Source organism: Psammomys obesus, unplaced genomic scaffold (genome assembly GCF_907164565.1).
Source record: "Psammomys obesus unplaced genomic scaffold, mPsaObe1.curated_primary_1811, whole genome shotgun sequence".
Taxonomy (NCBI): Eukaryota; Metazoa; Chordata; class Mammalia; order Rodentia; family Muridae; genus Psammomys; species Psammomys obesus.
In genome coordinates, this window is record NW_026596240.1 from 6049144 (window position 1) to 6064426 (window position 15283).

Consider the following 15283-nt stretch of genomic DNA (forward strand, 5'->3'; position numbering starts at 1 on the left):
AATGAAGCTTAGTGATTCATACCTGAAAGAAGGATGGAGAGACGTTTAGGGGTCCACTTATATAAGCAATGATTTTAAAGTACTTTTGTGGGTGGGTTAGTGTTCCCCTTCCTTTGCTAGGAGGCTTTCCTTTTTAGTCTCTATGGACTCTGCTACTAGGAGTCTCTGCATGAGTACCCCCACATCCTCCCAGGAGCCTACCCTAATAGGTCTCCAGCTTGTTACAGAGATAACCCCACGCTCAGTTTCTCTTTTCTCTACTGTCCTTTCTGCCCTCTTCCCTTTGTTCTCTCCAGGTCTGTTTTTCACCCTCTCCTACCTTGTTCCCTCCCTTCAGCCTCTATATCTGTCTATTCTATTTCACCTTCTGTATGAGATTTATTCATCTTCTCTAAGAGCCTCTGTGTTACTTATCTTCTTTGAGTTTGTGCCTTGTAGAGTTCTTTTCCTGTACTATATGACTAAAATCTACTCATAAATCAGAAAATACCGTGTGTGTCTTTCTGGGTCTGGACTGCCTCACTCAGGATGATCATTTCTATTTCCATCTATTTGCCTGCAAATTTCATGATTTTTTGTTTTTAAAAGCTGAGTAGTATTCCATTGTGTGAATGTGCCACTGTTTCTTTATCCATTCATCAGCTGAAGGACATCTAGGTCGTTTCCAGATTCTGGCTATTATGAATAAAGCTACTATGAACATAGTTGAGCAAGTGTCCTTGTTGTATGGTAGAGTATCTTTTGGGTAGATATCCAGGAGAGGTATAGCTGAATCTTAGGGTAAAGCTATGCCCAATTTTCTGAGAAAGTACCAGATTGTTTTCCAAAGCAGTTGTACAAGTTTACACTCCCAGCATCAATGGAGGAATGTATTCTCTCCACCCTCACCAGTATGTCCTGTCTCTTGAAATTTTGATCTTAGCCATTCCGACTGGAATCTCAGAGTTGTTTTGTTTTACATTTCCTTGATGACTAAGGACATTGGGCATCTCTTTAAATACTTCATCCATTCAAGATTCCTCTGTCGAAAACTCTCTGTTTAGTTCTGTTCCCCCTTTTTTAATTGAGTTATTTTGATTATTGGAGTTTGATTTCTTGAGTTCATTATATATTTTAGATATCAACCCTTTGTCAGATGTAGGATTGGTGAAGATATTTTACCAACCTATAATCTGTCCTTTTGTTCTATTGACAGTGTTCTTTGCCTTACAGAAGCTTTTCAGTTTCAAGAGGTCCCATTAATTAATTGTTGTTCTTAGAGCCTGAACTCTTGGTGTTCTGTTTAGGAAGTTGGCTCCTGTGCCAATGAGTTTGAGGGTCTTCTCCAGTTTCTCTTCTAATAGACTTAGTGTATCCTGCATTATATTGAGGTCTATATTCCACTTGGATTTGAATTTTGTGCATGGAGAAAAATATGGATCTATTTGCGTTTTTCTACATGTAGATATCCGTTAGACCAGCACCATTTGTTGAAGATGCTGTCTTTTTTTTCCATTGTATAATTTTGGTAACTTTGAAAAAAATCAAGTGACCATAAGTATGTGAGTTTATTTCTGGGTTTTTTATTAGATTGCATTGATCAACCAGTCTGTTTCTATGCCAGTACCATGAAGGTTGTATTACTGTTGCTCTATAGTACAGCTTGAGATCAGGGATGGAGATATCTGCAAATATCTTTTATTGTTCAGGACTGTTAAAGCTATTCTGTGCTTTTGTTTTTCCGTATGAGTTTGAGAATTGCTCTTTCAGGTCTGTAAAGAACTGTGTTGGTATTTTGATGGGAATTGCATTGAATCTGTCGATAGCTTTTGGTATGATGGCCATTTTTACTATGCTTCAAGAGTTACAGTATCTCCAGGGTTTGCTGTGGTAGAATAGTTGGTTTCTAGTGATGCTATCTGACCTTGAATTTTATTACTTGTGCTCTTCCGCTGGCCTCTAGCCATCTGGTTGTCTCTGGTGTTAGCAGGCCCGGTGATACATGATGGTCAGGTAGTCCAGGTGTAGGCGGATATGACTCCAATCTGACCTCTGCTCAGGCTGCCTTCTGGCCTCTTTGGGATGGCAGATGATGTGGTTCAGCTCCTGTGCACAGTCACCTCCAGTGGGTCCACTGGCTGTGTCTCAGGCAGGCCAAACAGAAAAGCCAAATGCTGCTCAGGCTCTGGTCTGGTCAACTCGGAATGGCGAAGAGAGGGGACGGGGGCCCAGTAACAGTTCACCTCTGCTGGATCTACAGGCTGTGACCCATGTGAGCCAGGCAGATAGGGAGGAGGTGTAGAGAGCTTCAAGCTGTACGGGGCTTGGAACCCCACTCTTTTCCTCGGGATGGCGGATGATGTGTGTTGGCACCCATGTACAGCTCACCTCTACGGATCCACTATAGAAACTAGAACCTTAACTTGGCAGAATGTAGTTAGCACGAGTAGTTTTATTTTTTAATTTTATAATACTTGTATTAATTCATTGAATATTTCATACAATGCACTTTGAACATATTCATCTCCATCCTCCAACTCTTTCAAGATACACTCCCTACCCTCTCAATTTTAATTTCTCTTCTATTTGTTTTTAATTATTTTTCACCCCATAGAGTAGTCCAATTTGTGCTGTCCAAAACTCATGGTAGAGGGCCTGATGTGAAGTGTGTGATCAGCTGGGGGTCACACCCTCAGAGAATATTGATTCTCCCTCTCCCAGCAACTCTTAAAATCCAAATGCAGCTTAGCAAGTGGTGGGATTCTAGTGATATTTAGCTGGCTATGGAGTTCATGATTTAATGACCCAAAAATATCACATGACAACGTTTTGCCATCATGACGGCAATTTTCGAAGTTTCTTTTTCCTTTTTTTCAGTCTTATTCCCTGAATGAGATAGAAGCAAATAGTGAAAATGCTTGTTTTTGGCCTGTGCTCCAGGCTGCTCACCTATAGCCACCTTCTCAATTCTTCTTATTTATTACAATTTATTCACTTTGTAACTTTGTATCCTGGCTGTAGCCCCTCCCTCATCTCCTCCCAGTCCCACTCTCCCTCCCCCTTCTCCCCCTTCTCCCCCTTATTCTCCTTCTCCTCCTAAGCCCCTCCCCTAGTCCACTGATAGGGGAGGACCTCCTTCCCTCTATCTGACCCTAGTCTATCAGGTCTTATCAGGACTGGCTGCTTTATCTCCCTTTGTGGCCTACAAGGCTGCAACCCTCAAAGGGAGGTGATCAAAGAGCGGGCCACTGAGTTCATGCCAGAGACAGTTCTTATTCCCTTTACTAGGAAACCCACTTGGAGACTGAGTCTATGGGCTACATGTGAGCAGGAATTTTAGGTCCTCTCCATGCATGGTTCTTGGTTAGGGTATCTGTCTCTGCAGGGGACCCTGAGCCCAGATGTTTTGCCTCTGTCGGTCTCCCTGTGGAGAGACAGGACCTGTGGTGGTCCTGTCCCTTCTATGTCTTTCTGTCTCCCCCTTCTTCCATAAGATTCCCTGATGGTTTTTGCTTCTAGCTGCTTCTAGGCAGCTAGTCTGGTTTCAGTCTTCTTTGGAGCTTGACTTTATTGCTTACTCTGTCAGGAAGGGGCCTAGTGAATCTGGTCAGTCACAGGAACTTCCTGAAGCTGATTTGAGTAGCTTACCTTATACCTTAAGGAGTTTCCCTACAGGGTAGAATGTCTCAGTCTGGGAGGAAACTGCTACACAACAGAAGACAGATTTTTTTTAATATATATTTTATTACATTTATTAACAGAATTATGTGTTTCAGGTTAGAGTGTCCACATGCTATGGCATGTATATGAAGGTCAGTTCTTGCCTTTAATCATGTGGGACCTGGAGATCAAACAGTTTCAAGCTTGGCAGTGAGCATCCTTACACACTAAGCAATCCCACCTTCCACCATCACCTCCTCTAGTAATTTTATGAGACAAGGTCTAGGCTGAGCTTAAACTTCTTCTGTAGACAAAGAGCTCCTTGGATTGCTAATCTGCCTGTACCTACCTTCCAAGCACTGAGATTACTAACATGTACTACCATAATGGTTCCTCAAGGTGGGTGTTAAAAGATCAGAAAGGAAATATTCATTACCATAAAAATTGCAGTCACAAAAAAAAAAAAATTCTGACTTCTTTTAACATTTTTCCATGGCAATTTTTTCATGATCACTTTTCCAGAATTTATCACTGTGGGCAGAAAATGCTGCTTCCTGGCTCAAACACAAAAAATAAGAATCACACTGATTACAGAAGGCATTGTATCAGAGTTGGGGAATTTCAACACTCCTCTCTAAGTGGAACTCGAATCAAATAAACTGGACTAGACTAGGCTGTAGCAGAAACCAACAAGAAAAGACAGAGTGCAGAAAATCAAAATAGAAGTACTAACTACTCCATGAAATGTCTCCAGAACAATAATTAAGCTTCTCTGGTTCATGTGAGGCCAAAAGAATCAGAAGATTAACTGAAGACTGTACTGGGAAGATGCTTCAGTGAGAAAGAAAATAGCTGGGCAAATAAAAGAACATTTTACAAAAATAAAAATTATGTTACAAATCTTTCTCCTGTTATATTTATTCAGAACTTAATATTTTGTTCAGGAAAACTTAAATTGTGATATGGCTGTGAAAATTTGATTCTCTTAAAAGGTTTTCCAGAAGTCGGTAAACTGTGGAAGAAAGTTTAGTGGGATCTTCAGTAGGGTCTAAGGTACAGCAAACATGTTTGAAACATGGAAACCAGCACTGGTGAATATAGGGTCTTCTTTGAGAACAAGCTAAAATCATTCCTTATTGACCTGCCCTTGACTGCTTTACTTGAAATGTCGGCAGGTGGAAGGATAACTTGTGTAGCTAGGTTAGCCACCAAAACCGCAAATGTCTTTTGCCTGGTAGACAGCAACAGCTTAAAGGTTGCAATTTATTATTCTAGAACTTTAAATCACTTCATATAGAATCCAATTGTCTTTTCCTAACATTCCTTTATTAAATTACCCATGAATACCAGGTGCTTCAATTTTCATTTTAGCTAGCATCAGCATCATGCAGTTTACTTCATTAAGTTCATATATTCATTTTATATTGGCTCGAGAGTCATGATTTTATGTCTTTGGAAATGAGTCTATAACAAGGTACTGTGAGTTATTTATGGATTTGGTAGAAGCTTAAAAGCAGTACCTACAGTCAACAAAGCTTCTAAAGAATAATTTGTGCGAAACTGTCTTGAACAAAGGCTGATATGGGTGTTCAATGGCCAGTGTATTCAATGATTTTTATTTACATTTACTCATTTTCATGCCTTTGTGTAAATACCATGTATATGACGTGACTACAGAACCTAGAAGAGGTCATTAGATCTTCCAAAGCAGGAGTTACAAGAGTTTGTGAGTGGCCTGAGAGTGAAACATAAGCCTGAACTCATGCCCTCTGATAAGACAGAAAACACTTATAACCATTGAACCATCTCGTTAGCCTCATGAACAGATTTTTCCCTAACAGCAGGGAAAATGTTCAAAATACTTGCATTGACTAACTGGACAGTTCTATCAATAAACATAGAGACCAGGTTATCCGTAAACATATTCCTTAGATGGGAAAGAAGTGCTTAGGGAGAAAGTGAAAGTATTCTGATGACATCCTGTCCCTAGGGAAAATCAAGTAGGTTTTACAATACTAACCACTCTGTGTAAAGATGTAAAATAAACATTCCAAAGATAAGAAAAGCTCAGATCATTAAGAATTCTTTCAAGAAATGTCCCTTCACCTTTGGGAACCAGTAATTTATTCTTTCCAGTGCATTGTGGGTGTCAAAAATCATCATTGCACACCTTGTTTTATATGCTAGGAAGCTGGTTCTTCTGAATTGAGTTACATAACAACCTTCAAATCATAAATCAATGGCAGGCACCACCACGGGTCTGGAAACTAGGTTGAAAGAAAGGTTGGAGGTTTCCCCTTCATCACCACTGCTCCGCTCAAGTCTTCCTTTCAGGCTCTCCTTTCTCCCTGTAGTTACTATAGTTGTCCTCCAGGATCCAGAGAGTACTGAGTCTAGGACCTCTGATGAAACACAATCTAATACATGTCCAAATATTTTTCATAAAAGTGCACAACATTTGACAGCCTAAGCATATCTCCCCGTTTGCTTTACCATCACTAGATTAATTCGTAGGATCCAGCACAATATAGATGCTATATAAATTGTGGCTATGCGGTTATACTAGGAAGCGGTGAACAGCAACAGAAGGATTCATACTTGTTTGGGCCACCTGCAAGTCTTCTTCTCCAATATTTTCATTCTGTGATTGATGGAACCTTGAATGCAGTGAACAGGGTTACTGGGATTAAACGGTATTTTCTTCTCTGTAGATTCAGTAGGTGATAAAGTTTTAGGAGCCGACTCTGAATTTTTCCCAGTGCTTTAACCTAGAAGCTGCCCTAAACCTTTGTGTAAATATTTGCTTATTCTGTTGTCTTTATGTAAACCCATGTTTCTTCTAGTTAAGTTAAATTTTAGTTAAATGCCCATACAAACATCAAAAGCAATTCTTTATTCACCATCTGTAACAAGTTTTGTAATCCACGTTCTTCTTTCTATCTTACATTCACAAACTGTCTCCTTTTCAAGTATTATTTCCTTTTCAACACATGTTCTGACTAGGTGTCCAACAAACATTCCATTTTATTATTTTTCTGAAAAACTCCTTCTTCTTATTTTCCCACTAAAAGATAAAACAAACTCGTCTTTGTTTCAAGACAAGTGTGCAACGTAAATTTGAAAGAATATGTATATTAATATGTTGTACATTCTGCTCCCCAAAGAATACCCATATTTCAACTTAATGTCAAATTCTAAAGCACTTTATACCATGCACAATATGGTACTACCCACATACATTGCCCTTTCCCAAATGTTAGATTCCTGAATGATCCATAGCAGCTCTTATTTCTAGTATAACTGCTATCTTTCTTTTACACTGTTCAAATATTGCACTTTCAGATTAAAAAAAAAAAGGAAAAAAAAACATTTTTGTTGTAGCAACATTCTTTCTCATTGTCCTATGTAAGAACACAGTCAAAACAGGAAACAGGACAGGAGCCTACCACACAGGGCCTACCATACAGGGCCTCTGTAAGACCCTATCCAGCAGTGTATCAAATCAGATGCTGAGACTCATAACCAAACTTTGGGCAGAGTGCAGGGAATCTTAGGAAAGAAGGGAGAGATAGTAAGACCTGGAGAGGACAGGAGGTCCACGAGGAGAGCAACAGAACAAAAATAATATGGGCCCAGGGGTCTTTTCTGAGACTGATACTCCAACCAAGGATCATTCAAAGATATTACCTAGAACCTCTGCTCAGATGTAGTCCATGGCAGATCAGTGTTCAAGTGAGTTTCCTAGTAAGGGGAATAGGGACTGTCTCTGACATGAACTCAGTGGCTGGCTCTTTGATCACTTCCCCCTGAGGGGGGATCAGCCTTGCCAGGCCACAGAGGAGGAAAATGCAACCAGTCCTGATCAGACCTGATAAGCTACTGTCAGATGGAAAGGGGGGAGTATCTCTCCTATCAGTGGACTTGGAGAGGAGCATAGGAGGAGATGAGGGAGGAAGGGCAGGATGGAGAAGAAATGAGAGAGGGGTCTACAGCTGGTAAATAAAACGAATAAACTTTAATATATAAAAATAAAAATTTAGTTAAAAAAGAAATGTATACTTTAGAAAGACACATGCATTTAAAAAATTAAGTACTTCCTCTCTCTCAAAAAAAAAAAAGAATACAGTCTTATGCCAAATGATTTTGTATAGTCAACCACCTCTCAATTCCAAAAGAAAGCTCACTTTTTTTTTTTTTTTGCCAGATTGATGACCCATACCTGTAATCTCACCTATACCAGAAGCTGAAGTGGGAGGACCAAGAGGTTGAAACCTAGTTGGTTTTAACCAAGCTTGTCACTGTTTAGAAAAAAAAAAATTTCCTAGAAAAAAGAAAAAAAAATCTGACCTCACTTTTTTCTATGTTCTCTTTGGAGTTTTTGCTCTTTCTCCATCTGCTGGGCACTCCATCCTGATGATTTTTGCATCCTTGGTATGTTTCAACAAAAAGGACTGTTGTTCAGCAATTAGCTGATGTAGATGTTATTTGTAGATGTTTCCAGAGCCTTACCTACCATGTGATTTTAGCCAGAGATCCCTGCCAACTTCTGTCTTAAAGAAACAGTCAAACTGTAATTCATTGACTTCTCAGTGCTCTATAAGCTGTTTGCTGCCTTTTCTATTTTACATCCTTCTTGCAAAGGTATCTGCTACATTTCTCACGTGGTAGCCTTTATATGTTTATAACATATGTATGTGCTATTGCTTGAAGTCTTGATTAATAGGTCATGTTTGAGCCCTCTGAATCTGCAGCCTCTAACATTATAGTTCCTGTCATTTTTATGTATGATTAACAAAAGTTTGAATTAAGGAAGGAAGACATAACTAATTTAATTTTTTTAATTTTATCTGTATGAGTGGTTTGCTTATATGTATGCCTGTGAAACATATGCATATATATATATATATATATATCTGCTGAAGCCAGCAAAGAGAGTCACATTCCCTGGAGCTTGACTCAGAGATGATTATTAACTGTGTGGAAAGTAAGAACATATCTCTTTAAGATCAACAGAGTATTGTTTATGTTATTTCCTATTCCAACTATATTCTGCTTGAATTCAAGTCCCAAAAATGTTAGTTGGATTTAGGCATGTTCTGTGTCTCTCAACCAAGACTACGTTTTTACCAGACTGAGTTTCTGTTCATGTTCTTAGCTTACATTTTGATCATTGGAGTTTCTAGACAATACTTTAAACATTTCATTTGAAGGTACATCTTTGTACTTAGAACTATGGCTTGGTACAGAGCATGCTGACGGTTAAATATTGTGAAGTGAATTGGTCCTTGGTTTACAATCACGAATCATCTTCAGCCAACTGAATTATTTTCTTACATATTAAGTTAAGGGATATAGATATAACTTATAATTGCTTAGAAGAAGGCTGCATTCTTCTCAGCCCTCAGTGGGAGAAACTATGCACAAAAATCCACAGAACTAGGCACTAAGGAAATGGTTCAGTGGGTGGGTAAGGCATGAGCAGCACAAAATTTGGACTTGAATCTGGATCCCAAAAGCCAATGGAAAGCCAGGCACAGCAGTTTATGACTTTAATCCCAGCATCTAAAGAAAGAAAATCCTTAGAAACTCGTGATACACACAGCAGAAAATAAGAGATCCTGACTCAAACAAGGTGCAAGGTGAACACTAACACCTGAGATTGTTTTCTGACCTCCCAAACGTGTGCTGTGGAATATCTGAACACTGCACAACACACACACACATACAGACACACACACTCAGAGGGAAAGAGATGATAAATAGAAGTGTTTTACTACAGGGAGCTTTAGTAAGGAACACAATGTCTTAAGCTATGAAATACCATATCACTAAACTATGTTTAAAACGATAAGACCTTCTCTTGAATTATTTTAAAAGTTTGTTTTTAAATGGGAATTCAATGTGAGACTCTTAGGACCAAATAACTTCTGGGATCCTTTTGTCCTGTTAGTTTATACAGATTACACAATTGCCATATTATGAGCTTTTCCCCTAGGAAAGTACAAACGAATGACTAATTAAGGAAAACAGAAAAATACCAGCAGAAATTAATCAAATACCAGTGGTGTGATTTCTAATAAGAGGATGAACATACTTCCCTAATCTTAGGCCTCATACATTATCTCCTGTGTATATACACCGCTGCAAATGTATGTAACTGTATGTGTATAAGTGCATGTGTGTACATATATACATATATGCAACTTATATTGTTTATAATCACTTGGGTTTTTTTCTTCTTTTGGTTCATCTAATGCGTGTCCTCCTAATTGATGCTTAAACAGTATTAGCATCCAATCATCCTTATTCTTGAAATGTTGACGAATCTTGGACTCTTTTTAATCAGAAACCCAGCAACCAGTCATGCTTCCCCAATAGAAACACAAATTCAGGAATGATTATTCCTTTTCATGATGATATTTATTTATTTCATTTTCTTTATTTAATAAACAGACATTTATACTTTGTTTTATATGGCAATGGGTTTCACCATGACATTTTTATATTATATGTGTGTTAGATTTTGCTCCCATTCACACTCCTTCCTCCACACCCTCCTTTGTTGCTCCTTGCAGATAAAGTTTCGTTTGAGGGACAGATCTCATTATAAACGCCCATTATGTCTTCAAATGTTCAGGATCAGCCTCCAGAATACTGGGATTGTATGTTTGTGGTAGCGTCATTTTAAACCACAATACACAAGGGAATTATCTATGAGTGACCATTATTTTAAAGCCATGTATTGCATACTCTTCATAAATATTCACTTATTTTATGAAATTCTTTAAGCAAAGTATGCCTCATTGACTTCTGTATGACCAGTACCTGAAATAGAATCATTCATCTGGATAACACTTAATAAACATAGCATAATATGAAAGTTACTAATTTTCTAGTGTGGACTGAGGGCTTGGTTGTGAAAGAATTATTTAAAATTTAGTGTAGATATTTAATACTATGTTTACAGTAATGCAGATGAATTCAGGCATAATCTCAGAAATCAACACCACATCAGAGGATTGTTCCTGTAGAGACATTTCTCCAAGTCCCACATATATGTACCAAGGATTAATTATGAATTGTGAATACTGACATATTTTATCAAACATTTTATAATACATTTCAGCAATCTTCATTTCTTTGGCTTGAAATTTATCAAATTTCTCTTTTCTAGTTTTTTTTTTTAATATAAGTTGTTGTATGCTTTGGCCTCCCTACTGTGCTGAAAATTATCAAAGTCCTCTTTTTTAGATCTCTTTAAATATAAATTGCTGTATACTTTGATCTCCCTACTGTGCTGTAGAATGCTACAATGTGTTCATCCCATGTGACTGTGTGTTGGTACCAAGTATCTAAAACTAGAGAATATATGAAAAGTTAAAGAAAACATTGAAACTTTATCTCATTTCAAATATATTTCTGAACAATAAGAGCAAAGAAGTTGCACTATGGCCTATCTTCTTAGGATTAGGCTGACTCTTGTTAACACTTAATCACATTGAGTCCCATTAATGATGGCAGTCTAGTTATACTCAGGGAATTTGGAAGACAAATGTCAGAGCAAGTAATACTCTGGGCCTTGATTCTTGAAATTGTTTTTTTTTTTTTTTCTAAACCAAGCTTATATTCCTTCTCCATATGTTTATATCTCTATTTGTAGTACTGTTGTGCCTCTCAACCATTACATATTTCTCCTGAATATGAACAGTTATGGATTACTTATAGTCATAAGCTAGTTTCTTAGTTTCTTTGTAACTAACAGTGAAGGAAAAACTTGAGTATCAGTATCCTTACTACAAATCTGAGTTTAAATATTTTACTTACTCATAAAAAATTATTTATTTATTTTTGCTTCCCATCACACACAATTCTCCATATGGGCTAACTGAATAAGAATCACTGCTTCTAACCTGAGTATAATGGCTAGTTTTGATGCAAAAGGTAATATTAGTAAGAATTTGGAGCCATATAATTTCACCATGAAAAAAGATTGCAATTGTTATTTGGCTGTCTTTATATCCAGCACAATTAAAAGTTGTATTGATTGATTAAAAAGTGTGATTTGTCCAAGAGGCATACAAAAAACAGGAAAATTAAGTGAGAATCTTATTAGCTCAATTTCTTTTGGCTGCAAAAGGCAACATAAGACACAACAGAATAATAGAGGGGCAGCAATCCCTTCAGGCAGCCCTTCATTGTGGCTTAAGTCTGTTTTTGCCATTGTCAGTCTGATGTTATCTTTGTTTCCCTGGAGATTACAAGCAAAGCTTAACTTGTATCCATCCTTGCTCATAAAAAGTGTTGTTCCAACCACGCTCTGCCAGAAGTATAAACAGATATGTTAGTATCATCTACAACATCAGAACATATTAAATAACAATACATTCTCAAACTATGTGGGTTTCACTGGCTGTAATTTGCAAACAATCTCAATTTCCCATGATCGTTAGCCTTTGGCAAAGAAGGGTTCTTTTAGTCCAATCTCAATATAAATATTATCTCTTAGGCTACATATATCCATCACACAGTGTTATATACACACATACACACATGCATACATACATATATATTTAAAATGTCCCCCTAGGCAGTGGGCGGTGCTGTTTTCTGCTTGTGGAGGTTACAAAGCCTTTGGGAGGTAGAGCCTTGCTGTGGAAAAAAAAAATGTCATCAGGGAAAAGAATTAGGGTTTTGTAAACTGGCTCCATCTTTTATTTCTATCCACACTTACTGTATGTAGAAGAAATGTGTTCACTCTTCCTTGTTAACTTCATTTTACTTCTTATTCTTGCCCACAATTCCGCCTCAAAGTGGATTTTGTTGTGTTATTCTATCGTAACAACTGAAATGTAATACCTAGTCACATCTACTGATATGTATATTCACTTAAATATGTGTGTGTACATAACCATATATGCTACAGATCGGCTGCAAAAGGGATTAGAGGCTACAGCAGAGTTTACTGTGTTCCAAGAGAACTCATGGGAGACAGAGAGCTCAAGATGCAAAAAGAGTCAGTGCAGTGTTTTTCTTTCTTTTCTTTCTTTCTTTCTTTTTATTTTTTAACTTGTCAGTCCCTTTACATCCCTGGGTAGTCAGATGATGATAGGTTGGTTGGAGCCATCACACTGCTAATGTCCTCCTTCTTGTGGGATCTAGGTGAAATTAAATGTTTCTTTGATCCAGTTTGTTCCATATGTTTGAGGAGGTCTACTTCGTAAAATATGACTTAATGCATCCTCGTGTTCACAGGGCACACTCTACACTGGTAGGTTTCTAGAGTGGGTCTTTTTTTTACTTTATGAACACATTGTTTCTCATTCTGAGCCTCAAGTGTGGTACAAGACAAGTGTGTAAATGCAAAACAAGACAGAATCATCTTGTGTCTGCATCTGTAATGAAAAAAAAAAAAAACTGTAACTTGCAAAACAGTCACCCTCGGCAACATACAGCATAATCTCCACAAGTAGGCAGGGTAAATTCGAGCCAGCGTGGCTGCTGGGGGCTTGGTACACCTGACTGTGATCCAGGTGAGGCAGGAGAAACACCACAGAAACTGATTTTCTCTATCTATCCAGTGCCTGCAGTAGAGGGAGGAAGAGAAACATTAATGAGGAGAGGACCAGATTGTGACAGAATAGTGTCTGGCTGTAGCAGCACCTTCAGGGACTGAAGAGGCCACTCAACTGTTAAGAGTGCTTACCTTTCCGTATAGCTGGAATTTGGTTTCCACGGGCTAACAACCACCTGCAACTCCAGCTCTGAGGATCTGTGGATGCCAGACCTCTGTGGGTACCCACCCACACATGGCAGACATGTTTACACACACATGCACACACACACACACACACACACACACACGACATAAATCTTTAAAACATAAAAGTTAATTACGTTTTAGGTTTAAATACATCTGACCATTCTTATCCATATCTGTATATGGAAGATATTCTTCTCAGTTTCATGGGCCTTTTTGTCAATACAACTGGATTATATATTCCTCACTTGTATCTTATTTTGGCATTTTTCCTTCCTCTGGAGTGTGTCTGGCCAATCAGCAGGACTGTGCACTCCACAGCATCAGACTCGCCTTAGTGTGCTCACTTAAAACATTGCATGGGGCTGAGTCCACAACAACTATGTGGAAATTGGTATCAATTACTATCAAGCAGATCATTTCCATTCATCAGGAGGTGGTGTATCTTTCTCATCTTATTCTTTTTGTACGAAGCAGCGATATCTGCAGTGATTTAGAGCCTGTTCCAAATATCTGGCTTTGAATTTATCATTTGCTTTCAGTTTCTGCTTCTTTTGATGAGGAAAAAAGGAGAGAAAAATCACACTTGGAATATATCCTTTGTTGTACATGAATAATTAAGGTTTTATGGCATAGTCATTCTCATGAAGGCTTTGTCAACTCAATTTAAATATTGCTTTGCCTTGTTCTGCATTTGTAGATGTTGACTTAATTTTCAGGTAGAGTCATGGATTCACTTAGTGATGGTAAGCCAGAAACGTAATAACTTTAGAAATTATAGAAGTTTGGGAACAGAAAATGAGGCAGGCTTAGTTCAAAAGCATGTGCATTTCAATCTTTATTTTTGAATCCCTTTTTCCTCTCCTTCTTCTTTGTTCCCACCACATTGGTCTTGATTGGTAAGAACCCAACTTACTAAAACAAAAACAAACCAAAGATTTTCTTTGGGTTTTTATATGCTACCAGACACAATCAAATATTACTGCTGTCTAACACTTGTTGGAACTGGCTTTATGCATGTCACTAGAATAAGGAAAATTCACCCTTTCCTAATCTTTTGGTTCCAATCAGCATCTGCAGATTGTCAATACCCAAACACTGTTACATACCCGGAGCCACAGTGATCATTTATGTTTGGGAAATGTCTCAGGTCATGTCACATACTCACTTCTGACTCCACCCATTTTTTAACATGCATACCTTCAATTCAGATTATAGTTCTGAACACAAACACCACTTGTTCTGCTGTTGCTCCTGACCTATTAATTTAATCTAAGCATTGTGCTATAACTCCGCTGTTTTCCTTCATAACGCTCACAATTCATGTTTTAATAAAATGTTTATACTTGTAATTGTTGAAATGATATCTGCTTTCCATGTTGCAATGCAGCAGAAAACAATATCTGTATTGGTCAGAATAATACTCCCATAACATAAAACAATTCTCTAATACAGCAGGCACCAATCATTATTTGGTTTGAAAAATATAATCTACCATCTCTTACTTCTTCCATGTAGCTTCCAAAGGTAACTTTTTATTGTCTGCGTGAACTTACCTCTGCACCTAGTAAGAATGGAGTATGGGGTGGGAGAGATGGCTCACTGGGAAAGAGCACTTTGCTGAACAAGCATAAAGCCCTGAGTTAGGATTCCAGCACTAATGTAAATAGTTAGGTATGGCTACATGCATACTATAACTTTAGTGCCGAGACAAGAAGATTGCTAAGACAAGCTAGCAGCAGCCTAACTCTGTCTACAAGTACAAGCTGTACATCAAAAGAAAGAAAGAGAGAGAGAAAGAGAGACAGAAAGAAAGAAAGAAAGAAAGAAAGAAAGAAAGAAAGAAAGAAAGAAAGAAAGAAAGAAAGAAAGAAAGAAAGAAAGAAA